Source organism: Grampus griseus, assembly GCF_964374135.1.
Source record: "Grampus griseus genome assembly, chromosome: 19".
In the NCBI taxonomy this organism is placed as follows: domain Eukaryota; kingdom Metazoa; phylum Chordata; class Mammalia; order Artiodactyla; family Delphinidae; genus Grampus; species Grampus griseus.
In genome coordinates this window covers 36,790,771-36,804,694 of record NC_139013.1, presented here as the reverse complement: position 1 = coordinate 36,804,694, position 13,924 = coordinate 36,790,771, and the positions used below count along the sequence as shown (strand labels likewise).

The 13,924-nt window shown below is 37.7% G+C and overlaps 1 pseudogene across 1 annotated transcript in view; it reads left to right on the top strand.

Annotated features, from left to right (window-relative positions):
- LOC309837350 (eukaryotic translation initiation factor 4 gamma 2-like) overlaps positions 1-8,451 on the top strand; it is a 49,679-nt pseudogene extending 41,228 nt beyond the window's left edge. Inside the window, exon 2 of the transcript in view lies at positions 5,663-8,451. The product of the transcript in view is annotated as a eukaryotic translation initiation factor 4 gamma 2-like (transcript). The remainder of the gene's footprint in view (positions 1-5,662) is intronic.
- The last annotated feature ends 5,473 nt before the right edge of the window (positions 8,452-13,924 follow it).

Below are 13,924 nucleotides of genomic sequence, written 5' to 3'. Positions count from 1 at the left end.
GGTATAACCTTCCAAGACTGAACCAGGAAGAAATAGAAAATATGAACAGACCAATCACAAGTAATGAAATTGAAACTGTGGTTAAAAATCTTCCAACAATCAAAAGTCCAGGACCAGATGGCTTCACAGGGAATTCTATGAAACATTTAGAGAAGAGCTAACACCCATCCTTCTCAAACTCTTCCAAAAAATTGTAGGGGAAGGAACAGTCTCAAACTCATTCTACAAGGCCACTAGCACCCTGATACCAAAACCAGGCAAACATACTACAGAAAAAGAAAATTACAGACCAATATCACTGATGACTATAGATGCAAGAATCCTCAACAACATACTAGCAAACAGAATCCAGCAACACATTAAAAGGATCATACACCATGGTTAAGTGGGATTTATCCCAGGGATGCAAGGATTCTTCAATATATGCAAACTAATCAATGTGATACAACATATTAACAAATTGAAGGATAAAAACCATATGATAATCTCAATAGATTCAGAAAAAGCTTTTGAGAAAATTCAGCACCCATTTATGATAAAAACTCTCCAGAAAGTGGGCCTAGAGGAAACCTACCACAACCTAATAAAGACTATATACGACAAACCCACAGCAAGCATCATTCTCAACAGTGACAAACTGAAAGTGTTTCCTCTAAGATTAGGAACAAGACAAGGATGTCCACGGCAGTCAGAGAAGAAAAAGAAATAAAGGGAATACAAGTTGTAAAAGAAGAAGTAAAACCGTCACTGTTTGCGGATGACATGATACTATACATAGATAATCCTAAAGATGCCACCAGAAAACTACTAGAGCTTATCAATGAATTTGGTAAAGTTGCAGGATACAAAATTAATATACAGAAATCTCTTGCATTCCTATATACTAATGATGAATAATCTGAAAGAGAAATTAAGGAAACACTCCCATTCACCATTGCAACAAAAAGAGTAAAATATCTAGGAATAAACCTACCTAAGGAGATAAAAGACATATACTCAGAAAACTATAAGACATTGATGAAAGAAATCAAAGATGACACAAACAGATCGAGAGATATACCATGTTCTTGGATTGGATGAATTAATATTGTGAAAATGGCTATACCACCCAAAGCAATCTACAGATTCAATGCAATCCCTATGAAATTATCAGGGGCAGTTCTTACAGAACTAGAACAAAAAATCTTAAAGTTTATATGGAGACACAAGAGACCCCTAGTAGCAAAGCAATCTTGAGGGAAAAAAATGGAGCTGGATGAATTAGATCCCTGGACTTCAGACTCTAGTACAAAGCTACAGTAATCAAGACAATATTGTACTGGAAGAAAAACAGAAATCTAGATCAGTGGAACAGGATAGAAAGCCCAGAGATAAACCCATGTACCTATGGTCAACTAATCTATGGCAAAGGAGGCAAGGATATACAATGGAGAAAAGACTGTCTCTTCAGTAAGTGGTGCTGGGGAAACTGGTCAGCTACATGTAAAAGAATGAAATTAGAACACTCCCTTACACCATACATAAAAATAAACTCAAAATGTATTGAAGACCTAAATGTAAGACCAGACACTACCAAACTCTTCGAGGAAAACATAGAAAGAACACTCTTTGACATAAATCACAGCAATATCTTTTTTATCCACCTCCTAGAGTAATGGAAATAACAACAAAAATAAACAAATGGGATCTAATGAAACTCTAAACCTTTTGCACAGCAAAGGAGACTATAAACAAAGCAAAAAAGACAACCCTCAGAATGGGAGAAAATATTTGCAAACGAATCAACGGACAAAGGATTAATCTCCAAAATATATAAACAGCAAATGCAGCTCAATATTAAAAAAACAAACAAACCAATCAAAAAATGGGCAGAAGACCTAGATAGGCATTTCTCCAAAGAAGACATACAGATGGCCAAGAGGCACATGAAAAGATGCTCAACAACACTAATTATTAGAGAAATGCAAATGAACACTACAATGAGGTATCACCTCACCCCGGTTAGAATGGGCATCATCAGAAAATCTACAAACCACAAATGCTGGAGAGGGTGTGGAGAAAAGGTAACCCTCCTACACTGTTGGTGGGAATATAAATTGATACAGCTACTCTGGAGAACATTATGGAGGGTTTTTAAAAAACTAAAAATAGAATTGTCATATGACCCAGCAATCCCACGACTGGGCATATACACAGAGAAAACCATAATTCAAAAAGACACATGCACCCCAATGTTCATTGCAGCACTATTTTCAATAACCAGGTCATGGAAGCAACCTAAATGCCCATCAAAAGACAAATGGATAAAGAAGATGTGCTACATATATAAAATGAAATATTACTCAGCCATAAAAGGGACGAAATTGGTCATCTGCAGAGACGTGGATGTACCTAGAGACTGTCCTACAGAGTGAACTAAGTCAGAAAGAGAAAAACACATATCGTATATTAATGCATATATGTGGAATCTAGAAAAATGGTACAGATGATCCAGTTTTCAAGGCAGAAATAGAGACACTGATGTAGAGAACAAAAGTATGGACAGAAATGGGGGAAAGTGGGGTGCGGCTTGGTGGTGGTGGGATGAATGGGGAGATTGGAATTGGCATACATACATTATAATATGTATAAAATAGATAACTAATAAGAGCGTGCTTTATAAAAATATTAATTAAAAAAGTAATTCATGAGCTCCATATTTAAAAAAATAAATATAATAAAATTAGTATTTAAAAGAAGTTTCACATATAATAAGCTAGATGGATTGAAACAACAGGAAGTTTTAAATTTGTTTTGAGAATAACACCTCCTTATAATCTGTCTGTTCTTTACACAATATGGGGTATTTTAGTTCTATGATAATTCCTAAGTATTCTGTGATGTAGGCAGGTCAGAGATTTTGATCTCAGGTAAATGACAGTTCAGAGACCATAGATAACTTTTCAGAGAGAATTAATCAGCTGGGATTAAGGTCTTCCTTTCCCAATTAATTTTTTTTTCTGTATACTACATGGTATTACATATGCCTATCTTGAAGAACAATGCCTATACTCAGAAAGCCCAGAGCTGTCCAATACTGAATGCTTATGTAATATTTATAGATAGCAAAGGTCTGATCCATGTATACTGTGTTCTGGGTTTGTTCAGTCTAACAGGTATGCCAGTAGTGCTCACCTTTCATTGTTCAAGGTTCAGTGATTTGGAAATGACTTCTCTTAAAGCAAGTATCATCATACTGTCCTGGATACTCTATCATTTGGGTATACTGCTGTTAGGCCCACAACTAGTAGACTTTAAATGTCTGGGACTGAAGGCCTATTCACGTAGACTTTGGATAATATTTCCTAGATAGTAACTGTTATCTCATTCTCTTCTGTATGGTACTTTCTTTGTTTATAGTTATGGGCTTTCCTAAATTGGAAAGATTCCGTAAAAAGAGTGCTTAGTTTGTTTTCAGTGGTTTTAATGTCAACCACATTCCTCTCTAGTACTTGTGTTTTCGTAACATCAGGGGAAATTAAAATGTGATCTTTTTACACAAGAAAATATTGTTGCATTTGGCAGCAGCAATATTATATGAAAAGGTGAGATTTAGAGAGCCTGCAACTTTTTGCTCTGTGGCCTTAAGATGAGTCTTATGATCTCTGTCTGTGAAGTATGACTAGTAATTACCTATCTCACCTGATTATTGTGGGTGTGTAAGAAGGCAGTGTATATGAAAGTGATGAACATAGTTATGTTATGCTCATTACTATCTTAAAGTTACTAATTCCTGCTGAGTATATTTCTCTATTCTTCTATCTCCAGCTAGTTATTTGTATGCAAAAATGAATGTTTTATTCCTAAGAATAAAAAGATCTTAAAAGTACCTGAAAGTCTAGAAAATTGAGCCAGAAATAATTTAAGAAATGGAGACTTTTTAATCAATACCTTCAACTTTTACAAGACACACACACACACACAACTCACCATTGCAATTTTGTCACATTCTTCTCTTTAATTTGGTTTGTATTCCTAAGTGTGCAGTGTGAAATCTGAAGAAGGTTTGATCATGCTAACTACAGAATTGTACAAAGACAGTGCCATTCAGATGAAAGAAAGAGGGGGGCAGAAAAGAGAAATAGCATTATTTAGATCTGTTCTGTGCCATTTAGTAATTCAAAGAAAGCCAAAAGAAATCTGTACCGTAGGCATTTCCCTGTTACTTTAGAAGTAGAGACTGTGGAAGCTTATCAAGCTTAAGTAAGCAGACAAAGAGCACGCAGCTATTAAATTGTGGTTTCAGAATTCAAAGTAACTCACATCAGACTGAATTCCAACCTTTTTATTTGCATGATGCATGGTAAATCCTACTAACATTTTCTAATTTATTTAGCTTTTACCCACAGGCAGAGGCATTATCGAGTGTTAAATATGAAATGTGCACAGTAATCCTTCTCCAGCTACTCCCCTTTGTTTTATGTCCTCCACAGGTCTCCAATTTCTTGCTTCCCTTTCTTTGAAAGCCCACTTATCTTGGCTTTCTTGATTAAAAGCCATTAACTTTTCTCTTGGTGATAATCTGAGCTGCAATTTGGTGGTACCTCCACTCCTGCCTGTGACCCATAGGATCTCCATATCCCTGCTGGCCATTCTGGCCACTTACTGACCATTGGGCCTCAGTAAGGAAAATCAGCCTAATTTCACCATGTAGTCATCTTTTGATTGTAGAAATCAGTGAACATATCAGACTTTTGTCCAGAACAAAGGGTTATTGTGGCAAAAGTCCTTTATACTGAGTTGTAGATGGCTCCCTCTTGAGGGTTAACATCTGCTTTTTAAAAAAGGCTTTTTAAACAAGGTTCTACTGTATAGCACAGGGAACCATATTTAATATCCTGTAATAAGCCATAATGGAAAAGAATATGAAAAAGAAAATATATATGAATATGTATGTGTGTGTATATATATATGAATCATATATGTATGTGTGTGTGTTTATGTATATCTGAATCACTTTTCCATATACCAGAAACTAACACAACATTGTAAATCAACTCTACTTAAAGCGTTTTAAATCCTTGCCTGGGACATTGGGTTATCTTTACAACCATTTTATACTATTAGATTTCTATTTTAATGTTGGATGGACTGGATAGTCACTACGGATTCTTATCATTTGCAAGCTAGAGAGGCCTTATAGGTGTAACCCATTATTTCCCAGTCCACATTAGCCTGCAGGAGGCTCGACTGACTTTATTACAACTACACTTCAGATGGAAGGAGTAAAGACAATGAAAGGAAAAGGAAAGTACAATAAGCTGATTAACAGTGTATGTCTCTGCAGAGGGGGCTAAAGAAGAATCAGTTATGGGGACAGATTTTCATGACTGGCCCAAATTTAGGAAATAATCACCAGTCCTACCTCTCATTAGACAAATAAAACTACAGAAACTCAAATGCCTTCTTAAATCACATAACATTGCTGGAAGGGGCGACTCCTTCCTCCCCCTTCCCTCCGCCTTTTTTCTTTTCCGTTCCCCTCCCCCTCTCTTCCCCGTCCCCGATGACCAGATCCTGAGGAGGCAGCTGCAGTGGCAAATGCTGAGTTCTCGGTGAAGGTTTTTCATTTCTCCCATCCCCTTCCCTTCCCACCCCATCCATTAATATTATTCTTTCGAAGATTCTTCATTGTCATGCTGCCAAAGTGAAGAGTGAGATTGCAGAAGGCAGTACTTCTCATTTCAGTGCTTCTTCTGGCGGAGGAGGAAGCCGGGGTGCACCTCAGCACTATCTCAAGACTGCTGGCAACAGTGAGTTCCTGGGGAAATCCCCAGGGCAAAAACGCGCAGAAATGGATTCCTGCAGGAAACACTAGGCGAGGTGACAACTCCTTAGCAAACAACTATGCAAATGAAAGAGAACTACATGATGCAATCTTCAGGAAAGTAAGAGGCATACTAAGTAAGCTTACTCCTGAGAAGTTTGACAAGCTTTGCCTTGAGCTCCTCATTGTGGGTGTAGAGTCTAAACTCATCCTTAAAGGGATCATACTGCTGATTGTGGACAAAGCCCGAAGTATAGCTCACTGTGTGCTCAGCTATGTCTGCGATTGGCAGAAGATGAACCAAACTTCGATGGCCCAGCAGCAGAGGGTCAACCAGGACAGAAGCAAAGCACAACATTCAGACGCCTCTGAATTTCCAAATTACAAGATGAATTTGAAAACCGAACCAGAAATGTTGATATCTATGATACGCGTGAAAATCCCCTCCTCCCCGAGGAGGAGGAACAGAGAGCCATTACTAAGATCAAGATGTTGGGGAACATCAGATTCGTTGGAGAACTTGGAAAGCTTGATCTTATTTATGAATCTATCCTTCCAAAACACTTTTGGAAAAAAAGAAGAGACTCCAACTCAAAGATATGGAAGAGGATTTGGAGTGCCTCTGTCAGATAATGAGGACAGTGGGACCTAGATTAGACAAAGAAAGAGCCAAGTCCTTAATGGATCAGTACTTTGCCCAAATGTGCTCCTTGATGTTAAGTAAGGAATTGCTGGTGAGGATTCGTTTCCTGCTGCAGCATACCATAGAGTTGAAAGAACACCATTGGATTCCTCGCAAGGCTTTTCTTGACAATGGACCAAAGATGATCAGTCAAATCCATCAAGATGCGGTAAAAGATCTAGGAGTGTTTATTCCTGCTCCTATGGCTCAAGGGATGAGAAGTGACTTCTTTCTGGAGGAACCGTTCATGCCACCCAGGATGACAATGGATAGGGACCCACTTGGAGGACTTGCTGATATGTTTGGACAAATGCCAGGTAGCAGAATTGGTACTGGTCCAGGAGTTATCCAGGATAGATTTTCACCCACTATGGGGCGTCATTGTTCAAATCAACTCTTCAGTGGCCATGGGGGACACATCATACCTCCCACACAATCACAGTTTGGGGAGATGGGAGGCAAGTTTATGAAAAGCCAGGGGCTAAGCCAGCTCTACCATAACCAGAGTCAGAGAGTTTTATCCCAGCTGCAAGGACAGTTGAAGGATATGCCACCTCAGTTTTCTAAGAAAGGACAGCTTAATGCAGATGAGATTAGCCTGAGGCCTGCTCAGTCTTTCCTAATGAATAAAAATCAAGTGCCAAAGCTTCAGCCCCAGATAACTATGATTCCTTCTAGTGCACAACCACCACACACTCAAACACCACCTCTGGGACAGACACCTCAGCTGGTCTCAAAACTAATCCACCACTTATTCAGGAAAAGCCTGCCAAGACCAGTAAAAAGCCACCACCACCAAAGGAAGAACTGCTTAAACTAACCAAAACTGTTGTAACCAAGTATCTGAATAGTGGAAATGCAAACGAAGCTGTCAATCGTGTAAGAGAGATGAGGGCTTCTAAACACTTTCTCCCTGAGATATTAAGCAAAGTAATCATCCTGTCACTAGATAGAAGCGATGAAGATAAAGAAAAAGCAAGTTCTTTGATCAGTTTACTCAAACAGGAAGGGATGGCCACAAGTGACAACTTCATGCAGTCTTTCCTGAGTGCATTGGACCAGTGCCCCAAACTGGAGATTGATATCCCCTTGGTGAAATCATATTTAGCACAGTTTGAAGCCCATGCTATCATTTGGGAGCTGGTGAGCATTTCAGAACTAGCTCAACCACTGGAAAGTGGCACCCATTTTCCTCTCTTCTTAGTTTGTCTTCAGCAATTAGCTAAATTATAAGATTGAGAGTGGTTAACAGAGCTTTTCCAACAAAGCAAGGTTAATATGCAGAAAATTCTCCCAGAAATTGATCAGAATAAGGACCACATGTTGGAGATCTTGGGAGGAAACGGACTGAGTTTCTTATTCCCACTCCTCAAATTGGAGAAGGCACTGTTAAAGCAAATAAAGTTGGATCATCTCCTCAAACCATATATAAGTGGATTAAAGATAACATCTCTCCCAAACTTCATGTAGGTAAAGGATTTGTGAACACCTTAGTGACTAGCTTCTTACAGTACCTTTCTAGTGAAGTAAACCCACCAGTGATGAAAGAGATTCTTCCTCTGCTCCTTCCAAAGAACAGAGCAGGAAAAACAACTGCTTCTTTCCTTCAAGCCAGTAATGCAGAAATTCCTTCATGATCACATTGATCTACAAGTCAGTGCCCTCTGTGCTCTTCAGGTGCACTGCTACAATAGCAACTTCCCAAAAGGCATGTTACTTTGCTTTTTTGTTCACTTCTATGACATGGAAATTATTGAAGAAGGTTTCTTGGCTTGGAAAGAAGATATAACCCAAGAGTTCCCAGGGAAAGGCAAGGCTTTGTTCCAGGTGAATCAGTGACTAACCTGGCTAGAAACTGCTGAAGAAGAAGAATCAGAGGAAGAAGCTGACTAAAAGAATCAACCAAAGCCTTAAATTGTGCAAAACATACCATTACTATGACGTAACTGCATTTGACCTAACCACTGCGAAAGTTCATTCTGCTGTAATGTTTGCACAATATTTAAAGCAGAAGCGTGTCAGTTAGGATTTCCTTCTGCATAAGTTTTTTTGCAGTGTAATGTCTTAATCATAGTCTACCATCAAATATTTTAGGAGTATCTTTAATGTTTAGATAGTATATTAGCAGCATGCAATAATTACATCATAAGTTCTCAAGCAGAGGCAGTCTATTGCAGGGACCTTCTTTGCTGCCAGTTATCATAGATTGTTTTAAGTTAGAAAACTGAATAGCAACACTGAATACTGTAGAAATGCACTTTGCTTAGTAATACTTGGGTTGTTGCAATATTTACTTATCCATTTGGTTGTTACAGAAAAATTCTTAACTGTAATTGATGATTGCTGCCGTAATAGTATATTGCCAGTATTTCTACCTCTAGTAATGGGTTTTATGTGCTAGATTTTAATATCCTTGAGCCTGAGCAAGTGCACAAGTCTTTTTAAAAGAAACATGGTTTACTTGCACAAAACTGATACATTTTGAGAGATTGTAAGTGCCCTTGAAGTGGTCTTTGTGAGTGTGAAACTAATGGTGAGAATTTGAATTGGTCCCTTGTATTATAGTATTGAAATTAAGTCTACTTAATTTATCAAGTCATGTTCATGCCCTGATTTTATATACTTGTATCTATCAATAAACATTGTGATACTTGAAAAAAAAAAACATTGATGGAAAGGGAAATACTAAACTCTAGAAGTTATGGTTTACAGATGAGCAATATTACCACCTAGACACATTCACCAAGCAGTCTCATGTGGGCCTTAATTAAAGCTTAATTCTGCATTTCTTCTAGTAATTATATGTGCAGCCTGCTGTTAAATGAAGAATACTCTTTATTTTCCTGGACCTCTTAAGAATATTGCAATCCAAGGTTGGGACTACAAATTAATACTAAGAGGTTTAATTACTAGAGCATATGCTATGACATTTATATGAAATAATAGACTGAGCATAACAAAATTTTTAAAAGTAGCACTATCATATGCCAGACGCCCTCCTCAATCTGTCTGCCTTAATCCTCACAAAATTAGATTTAGTCGTACTGCTATGACTGTTACCAAAAGCCAGACCCTATATAGAACTTATGATGTATTAGCCATTGTTCTAAGTACACACACACACACACACACACACACACACACACACACAAACATGCATGAATGTATGAAGTTGTTTAATTCTTATAGTCACTCTATGAGATAGGCGTTTTTATCCCTGTTATATAGATGAGGAAATAAAGGATCAGAGGCACTAAATAATGATTATTCAATAGGTATTAATTAAATGTCTCCTCTTGTTGGATATTATGTAAGCACAGGGGATATAAGGATTAATATGAAAGAAGTGTTCCTGGAGCCTTTAGTCTAGTGAGGAATACAGATTTTAAACTGATAGCACCAAGAGTTATTACTCATTAGCATAGAATTTCTATAATGAAGAATTTTATAAGAGAGTATATGATATAGAGGTAAAATCTGATCTCCAGAAAGGGAAGCTTTTCTCTAAGCCATAATAGCAGATTAGAACAGCTTCCCAGGGAAAGGCAGAGGGAGGAGAGTGAAGACAGCAAGGGTTTGAACTGCACTGTCCAATGAAGGACATGAAAAACGGCTAGTGTAAATTTAGGTGTGCTGTAAGTCCAGTATACACAAAAACTTCTACATGTTATTATAAAAATAAAAGAAAATAAAATACCTTGTTCATACCTCCATTTTTATATAGACTATTTCTCAAATGTTAATGTTTTATATATATTGGGTTAAATAAAAAATTACTATCAAAATTAACTTCACCTGTCTAATTTACATTTTTAGTGTGGCTACTAGAAAATTTGTAATTACACATTAGACTTGCTTTGTGGTTCATACTATGTATCTATTGGGCAGGATGACATAGGGTTTCAGACCAAAACAAATGCCAGAAGCTTGGAGGACTCATTGGTGAGAAGCAGACCTGTGAGGCTGCAGTAGGTTAACTATGATGTGGCAAAAGCTGAGGCTGGAGATAGAGGCAGGTTAAGGGCACACACCTAGGACTTTGGTGTCAGACACTAGGGTATTCTTGCTTCTTCATTCAACCAACAGCCAGGATTCTCGTCACTCTGAAAGCTCTGGGATACACAGATCCATGTTCCTGGAGTTTACATTCTTCAAATGAGCTGCTCAGAAAGAATGTACCAAAAACTGAAAATGAGAAAAATGATTCATCTCTGCCAATTCCCTGAATGAGCAAGATTTTTGGCCCAGGATGTGGCACTGGGAAAATAATATAGTTTGCTTTCTTACTGGTTACCCTACCCTCTCTCTTCTTTTTACTACCCTTCCTCTGTGGTTAACCATGTTCTCTTTTTTCCTGTTTTTCTTTTTTTTTTTTTTCCTAGTGGCAATCTCCCATTAAGAAGATCCCTGGGCGTCCACTCTCATACCTCTTGTGCTAAACCCTACCACTTTCTGAAGGAGCTAATCGTATCTCAGTGCAATGTATATATTGTTCTAGGGCTTATTACATTCTTCTTTGAGTTTTAGTTGTATTCCCCCCACCCCCGGGATAAAGCAAGGTAATTTACTGAAGCAGAAGTGATACTAAATGACTGTTACAGTTACTGCCATAACTAACTGAATAAATAAAAAGAGAAAAGGAAACACCAAAGAAATACAATCAAAATTTTTTGTAACATGTATAATATTGGTCATCTTGTATTTATAAGCACCAAAATCTATTTTAAAAGAGAGTGTGTGCACATGGCGTGTGCATGCATGTGTGTGTGTCTGTATGAGACTCTCATCATGTGTGTGTCTGTCTGTGTAAGACCATCATCTAGGCCAGAGTTGAGATGTCAGTGTGGACAGCTGTACTTTTCTCTCTCATTCACAGTAACTAAAGTGTGTTTGTTGTATTTTAAAGAAAATTTCTGTTGGAACCCCCCTCTCTGAGTACATGGTAGCTAAAGTGACCTGTGTCATTTTTATTGATATGTGTCTACTATTTTAATGGAAGCCTAGTTAAAGATTAACTAGCTAATCTTTATGATGATAGAATTTATTTGCTTTGAATTTTCATAAGATTTATTGCGGGGCTTCCTATTGCTCTCCTACAAGAGATTTGGATGGTCCTTTCACCCACCCTCTCTCTCCTGTTCTCAGTTTTTTGCTTATTAAAAGAATATTTAATGGCTGTAATTCTACCACATACCCTGAACATGGCCCTGAGACTGTAAAATTCAATCTACCCAGGAAGAAAGTATGTAAACGTAAGCTGTAGCTGCCATAGCTATGTTGAAGAAGCATGGATGTGGTTTACAGGTGATAAAAAGCATAATCCATGAAAGAGGTATTGTTTCAGATGATTCTTGACAAAAACTTGCCTTTAAAATGATGGAAAGAAATCCCAGATAGAAAAATCGGAACAGCAAAATTTTAGGATAGTGACAAAAAGTCACATTCCAGAAAGCACAAGTAGTTTGGGGTAGCTGGAATGTAGGCTATAAGGACATTAGCATATTGGAAATTAAGTTGGAGAAATAGGCAGAGGTTCAGTTACTGTCATGTTAAATAATTTAGGCTTTATCCTGTAGACAGACACTAAAGACATTTTTCAACAAAATGGTATGTAAGTAGCTTTGTGTCTGAGAAAGAACATCCTTGCAGTAATATAGAGGTTACTTCCTATGTGTGCTACCTTGTTCATTTATATTTAAAAATTCTGAAAGAATGAGACCTCCTGTTTCAGTTTCTTTCTTCCCAAGGAACTCAGTGTAGTCCTCAGCAAATAATAGGAACTTATGCATCTTTATTGAAAAGAAGTGAATATTATTGGAGCATGTTTCTTTAAGTAGAACATAAGCTTTGGCACAACACAAACCTAAGTTAACAGCCTAATTCTACTTCTTACTAGTTGTGTATCATTATTGAGCCTCAGTTTCTTCATCTGTCAGAATGGGAATGAAAATATCAAGTACAAAGATTACTGAGAAATTTGCTTGGTGCATAGACATTCCTCAGTCAGATTTTGTGTTTATACCTTGGTATATACAACGACTGTCGTGTATTCTTAAATTATTCCTCTCCCAGAGTGTATCTTCAAAACAAACTGAATGAAATGATGTTAGATTAGATCGCCATAAAAACAAAACAGCCAACTACTACTGAAAAGAATTTATTTTAAACTTTATTAGTACAATATGTCAGCTACAGAAAAGAAAGAGAAGATTTTAGTGAAACCACTTTAAATTCTAAACAACACATATCAAAAGTTTAGAGCAAGAATCAAAGCCTAGCTACACGTTGGGTCTTAAGCACATTCTAACTGACCCTGAACAAAAATCCAAATTCTATTCTGCACAGATGGCAGAAAGCAATATTCCTGTGCTGCCAAAAATATGTGTGGGCTGAGAGAAGCACTAGATGACTTATTAAAATTGTTCTTGGACTTCCCTGGTGGCGCAGTGGTTGAGAGTCCGCCTGCCAATGCAGGGGACACGGGTTCGTGCCCCGGTCCGGGAAGATCCCACGTGCCACGGATCAGCTGGGCCCGTGAGCCATGGCCGCTGACCCTGCGCGTCCGGAGCCTGTGCTCCGCAACGGGAGAGGCCACAACAGTGAGAGGCCCGCGTACCGCAAAAAAAAAAAAAAAAAAAAAAAAAAAATTGTTCTTTTAGCATCACCTTTGATGAGGGCTTCAAGACATTTCAAACTAAATGAAAAACTCAATGACCTATAGAATGCAAAATGAATATAGGATGCTGTTGCTTTGACGGGATGTATTCCCAATGTGGAATAAGATTTCAAATTGGAGTACTATGTAGAGACAAAAACACCAACTGAAACTGCTAACAAAGTTTATAATCTGAGCTGGGGAGATAAAAGGGTGGAAAGTCTTCCAAATAGTTGCATTTAGCATTGGGCGCAGCCCAGTTTTCATTCCAAGTTCTTCCTTGGGAATGTACAGTTACTCCTGGGGAAGTCTCCATCAAAATTTTCTCAACACACATTTAGCTCTGGCTAAATCCAGATTTACTGCCCTCTGGGACCTAGTTCCTCTGGTTTGCCAATCCAAGTGATGCTTTTTCAACCCTTGTATTGGCTGAATTATTTTAAAAGGTTTAAATGATAGTTTGAAGTTCCTTTTTTTGTTTTTTTTTTTAAATTAGCTCACTGTGCCTGTGGACCAGATGGCAGTGAATGCTGCTGCTGTTAATTTAAATAAATAAAAATAAGAGGTCAGGCAGATTTTCAAATGTTCTGTGTGAAGCAAAGAACAACATGCATCCCCCAACTTCTTTTCTTTCTTGTCTTTTTCTTTAAAATGTTCAACTTCAATGGAAAATTCAATCAGCATATCTCTGATTCCTTTATACTTAACACATCAGAATGTTTTTTAAATGCTAGTTGATATCAAAGATACATTATGAAGATTTGTGTAGGTAGTTTCCAGC